This window comes from Pseudochaenichthys georgianus, chromosome 22 (genome assembly GCF_902827115.2).
Source record: "Pseudochaenichthys georgianus chromosome 22, fPseGeo1.2, whole genome shotgun sequence".
Taxonomy (NCBI): Eukaryota; Metazoa; Chordata; class Actinopteri; order Perciformes; family Channichthyidae; genus Pseudochaenichthys; species Pseudochaenichthys georgianus.
Genome location: NC_047524.1, coordinates 2,912,525 through 2,918,524, shown reverse-complemented (window position 1 = coordinate 2,918,524; position 6,000 = coordinate 2,912,525).

The following is a 6,000-nucleotide window of genomic DNA, read 5'->3' as shown; positions in this document are numbered from 1 at the left end:
CAGGGAGGAAAGGAGCGTTTTTGGATTGTGGCTTTTGCAAAAATATTTTCGCCTCGACTTCAACCGAGGCGAGGAGTTAATGGCGGAATCTGGTGAAGGCATGGGCGATGGAACGTCTCGGCACGTCGGGGGCGGAGCAAATACGTGATGACGTCAGACCAGCGTCAGACAGATTCAGTAAAAATGTTTGAGTACTATTACCAATATGACCCTAAGTGGTTGAACACTGTATACACAATATTAAAAATCAGTTCATAGTCATCAGAAAATTAGCGGTGAATTAACTTTTTTTAATGTTTGAGTTAAAACAACCCATTTTCTTTCAGAAGCTTGTAATGTTCGGTCTTTACAGTGTGCAAGAACACTGGTGATTCTGTGAAATCACTGGCTGATTAGTGGTTTTTCAAAATCACTTAGTTACTAGTGATTCAACAAGTTACAGAATTGTATAATTATATAAATATAGGTAAAATATAGTGATCAAATATAGGTTACATACCTTGTGTTGTGAGAAATGACAAAAAGATGGTTCCAGAATGATTCAGAAGTAGTAAAATGAATAAAGCAACCTCTGGGTTAAAAATAACCCAGGCAGGTGTTCAACTGCAATTGAAGCCCTAATAACCCCTTTGACCCAGCATGAACAACCCACCAGTGTGTTTACAAACCCATAATTATAACCCAGCCAAATCAATCCAGCAATGTGTTTATAAATAACCCAGCATTTTTTAGAGTGTATTACACGTTTTTTTGTGAGACTGGGTTGTTTGAGCCCAGCCGTAGCCATGCTATATTTCTTGCTGTTGACCCTCATAATGCAGTAATTGATATACTACATGTCTTAAATGTACAACTTTATGGCTGTTATTGATCTCACACACACACATTGACTCACAGCAGTGATGTCGGCTGCAATAAACATACATTCATAAACCGATAAATAATATATACTTTCATATTTCTGCATATTGCCATACACAATCAAGCCCAGAGGCAGTAAAACAAAAAGGAAACACCACATACCACTACTTATGATGCTGTCAGTGTCAGGCTGTTTATCCTCTTGTCTTCAACATTATTTATTCAGTAAAACTCAAACAAAGGGGGGCTGTGTATGCAGGGTGTTACAACATATTGCAGAATTCTGCTGTATGTTTTAAAGGTCCCCAATTATACTGTTTTTCATCAATATATCACAGGTCTCAGATATAGACAGAACATGTCTCTGAAGTGTTTGGCTCCAAATACCAAACAGATCATTGCAGCATTACCCATAATCCCCTCTGTTTCCGCCCTGTTTCCAAAGTGCTGATTCTCTGTCTGTTACTTTAGATGAAAATAAGGAGCCCCTCCCCACGCCCCTCTGAGAGACATTTGGTTACAAAGAACACAATGGTGCTCTAGGAGGAGATTCAGGCCCCGTCCACACGGAGACGAAACGTAGACGAAAACGAACCTCAGTCATTTTCAATAATGTCTTCCGTCCACACGGAAATGTTCGAAAACGCTGGAGACGCTGTAATACATATGCCGGGCATGTAGGTGGCGCTGTATTTCCGCCACAAAATACACCAAAAGCAGCGAATAAGACCGATGACGATTATTATTATTATTATTATATTATTATTGTGGCTGATGGTTGTGGTAGAGGAGCTGTAGATTTTGCACTAAAATCTGTATCATGGTCAGTAGCGTCCGGAGCACGAACGCAACCCTGTGATCCTCCATTGTTGTTGTTTTTGGCGAAACGCATTAGCAATGACGCGGGTGACGCGGGGGTGAGCAGGAGAGGTGGGGAGAAGCGGGGCTATGGCGTCATCGTTTTCAGGAAATGATCGTATAGTGCAGGGGTAACCAACAGGTCGATCGCGATCAACTGGTCGATCTTCAATGCCTTCACCCTTCACTATCGATCCCTAGCATTTTCCCATGAAAAAAGAAAAGAAAAGAAATGCTCTGGTTGGTTGGTTGTTTTAACAAGCTTTTTAGACCTAGGCTTGTTGATTTGAATCATGCACAGGTCATTTTACAAACTCCAATTGGTTATTTGATATGCTGACGTCTATGAATTGCTGCATGCAATTGTGGGTGGGGATAAAAAAAAAATCATATCTTAACGGTCATCTTGAGGAAGTACTAAGTAGTAACTTAAACTGTACCAAGTTCGGCTAACCTTTAACCAACATCGATATGGCTGAGGGTCTGCCGAAAAAGAAATCAGAAACGTATTATTTCCACCCGGAATGGGAGCATGAATTTATTTTCACATCAGCGAAAGAGAAGACTATATGCCTCATATGCCAACAGGCGGTAGCCTTGCCGAAACTCCAGACTCAACGTAAGAGCTTGAGCCTCTTCGGGGGGTGCTAACATTTAAACATACACTTCATTCTTTACTTTGTCCGAATATTCGGCCCGGCAGCGAACCGCTTCAACACGTGTATTTCGGTGTATTCACGGCATTCATTTTGGTATTCTACAGTATTGTTGTTTTATAGTTATTTGTTAATGTAACTCAATTTGTGTTATTTGAAATTGAAAAGGATATCGCAATGTGTTTGTTACTTTCGTTGCAGTTGTATATGTCTTAAAGGTGGGGTAGGTAAGTTTCAGAAACCGGCTCGAGTGCACCAACATTTGAAAGTACACAGCCGAAAAGAATCCGCCCTTTCCTTCAGACTTCCTTACAGAGCACCTCCTCCAACACACATGAACGCGCACATGACGTCAGCAGACTGGTGAAAGTGGCCGCCTGTTGCTGGCGAGTCATTGAAGTACTGCTGCAATGCACGCCCAATGAGGGCACGAGATACATTTGTGCGTGCATGAGATGGAAGGCTGACAGACAGGGCGGCCAAAATGTACAACCAATACGTTTAGCCGGCCCGGCAATTGGTTGTACTTTTACAGTATTACGGCTTCCACATCACAGATGAAAGTTTTTTATGTATTTTTTGTCAAAGCACTTCATTGCTATCGGAATGTTAAGAGCATTCCATGGAATATAACAAAAAGTGTATCTCGAGCCGGTTTCTGAAACTTACCTACCCCACCTTTAAGTGTAATTTGGCTTGGCTTCCTATTTATGGACATGCTTTTATTTTGAAGGAGAGGTAGCGCTGTTGACAGGAAGTTGTTATTGCTATGGAAACAACGTGACCGAGATTAACGGAGAAAAGTACTATCTACATATAAAGACGGAGAAAGTAAACAATAACGTTTATGGTTAAGTGTTAGCACCCCCCGAAGAGGCACAAGCTCTTACATTGATATTGGAGATTTCAATATGAAAAAAAACGGGGAAAAAACAAACAAAACGAATATCCGAATAGTACTCCAACGAACGAATATTCTGATATTTGGGTACAGCCCTAGTATGTTAAATACTAGTGACAGTGACGTGAGCAGTTACGTGGAGAAAACACCCCAGATGCTTCGCTGTCGTTTCCTGAATGATAACAGGTCGCTTACGGTTGTGACGGTTGTGACCCGTTATCCCCTGAAGTCGAATAGTCCATTTAGCTTAGGAACCTTCCTAACGGAGTGAAATGACCCGGAAGTCCCTCAGTGGCAGCCATGATAAGTGCCGTTCAAATTCTCTAGATGAAAGGAAAGGAGGTTTCAAACTTCCTTTATAACCTCCTTTAGCTTAGGAACCACTGGACCTCCCTAACCGACAGGAGAAGCGAAAATGCTGCCCCACAATGCATTGCAGCCACAGCATTTGCCGTCACTCAACAGTCGGCCGTTCACGGAAACAACCGATTATGACCGAGAAATGATATCATGAAAGTTACGGTGCTTATTAAGCATTTTAAAACATAGGTGGTAAGTTGCCAAAGTGCTTTGTTCTGAACGTTCATCAGTATTATAATCAAAGAGAGAAATATGAACGTTAGTTTTCACTGAAATTATCAAATAAAGTCAACATTTCAGTCTTTACTGAGCTGTGTTGTGCTTTGTTCAACTTTTAAAAGATGTTTGAATGGTGATATACACAGTGATAGATGTTAAGGACTAACGTTTATAATAAATACATCTGTATTGATTTTAAGATCTTTAGTTCATACAATCATACGTATTGGGATCATTGGTATTAATGTGGACCGGAGGGAGAGGGTGGCGAGCATAAGTTTCACTTTCCTTTTTTTATTTCAATTCCAACTTTGGTCATGAAGAATATGTTTCTCTGTTGTCCACGTTCATAAAGCAAAGCAGCAGCATCAGAGCACGGTGCAGAGTCTCTAGATGAGTTTACAGTAGTCCCTCGTTCTTATTAAACATCCATGTTGTAGTCCGCTGTATAGAAAACTGTAGTTTCCATAGTTTCCCCACATCAGCAGACACACAAACGACGTCCACTGGCGCATCATGAACACGTCGGATAGTGAAAGTGCAGTCGGATTCTCTCAAGTACCGCAGTCTCTTCTCCTAAGTCCTTTTGAATTCTCCTATCCACTATCCCTTAACCCCGTGACGTTTCACTCAGAGGTCAAGGAATAGACGATAGGGTTAGACGTTAGGAGCTGATTTTTGGATTATCTGACCACAACCCCGGTATACCGGCATACCCTAGTCAGCGCCCCTAGTTGCACCAATCAGCGTGCGATTACCGTACAGCCAATCACAATGTGTGACGTCATTGGTAAGCGACGGACACCGAACACATATGGTAAGGTGAACACATATGGTACTGACACCGGCTATTTAAGTCTTTATTGGACGAACTCGACTCTGTGTATGGAGATTTGATCTTTCACGCAGATGTAAGGTGGCTCAGTCGGGGAAAGGTGCTCCAGCCTTTTCTGGATTTTCTGCCAGAGATCATCGGTTTTCTGAAGACGAGGAACGAGGAGTATGAGTATATCCTATGCATTAGAGAGGCCTGGAAAAACTGCCTTCAAAATAAAAGCGCTTACTCGGTCAATAACAAATATACCTAAAAAACATACCTGCTGGAGTGATATTAGTCTTTGATAATTGACACTTTTTTATTTATTCTTATCTAAAAACCGATGGACGATAGCCCATATATGAGATTTCAAAAGTATTTTATTTTGAAACTCCTTAAGTTTTACATTCACTCAGTTATAATGTGGTAGTTATACGTAGTTTGTTTTAAATAATTATTGATCACATTATATAGTACATATTTCTTAATTTAAGCTCCAGTATATATGAATATGTTTGGTATGTTTTTTAGGTATATTTGTTATTGACTGAGTAAACGCTTTTATTTTGAAGGCAGCTTTTCCAGGCCTCTACCGCAATGCATAGGACATTCGTGCACCGCAATACAACGTGCGGGCTGGCTTGACTGTGTTTTCCGAAGTGGAGGCTGGCTTGACCGCAGTAGTATAGAGAGGCGAAGTCCCTCCCCTTCCGGGGGAGCTCCATGGGACCTTATTTCGGAAAAGTTATGCATTGAAATCAATGGAGAGAGAAAGATAATCTTTCGATCCCGTTTGAATTGTGCCACGAATTACACACATGATGTTTGTCAATTTAAAAGATAATTTTGCAAGTAAAAAAAAAAAGTGTCGTAAAGCTGTGAAGTAACATTTGTTTGTGTGAAACGCTCAATGAACTACATCTCTGGTCTCACAGAACAACACACGTCACCAAGATGGCCGTCACTACTGTCTTGTCAACAAAATGATTGACTACCCTCACTATCACCACAATGAAACACGTCCAGAAGAATGTCATGCAAAGCTGCCTGCTTGCCTTCCTTTGATTCTCTCTGAACTGCCTGGTCTTTTTAATGTTTAATGTCAACCATTTGTGCAGATGGCATGAAGTAGAAAAGATTGGCGATCGCCGATGCTAGCGTTAGCATTTCTCCCCCGGGTGACACACACCGGTGACAGTACTCTTCAAAGGGTTCACAAAATATGACAACTACTCTTACTGTTTAACATTTTGGGTTACTTGGGTTAAATGACAAGGCTGTAATGCTAACTAACGTGCTAGCTACTAGCTAGGTAGCTAACTTGATCC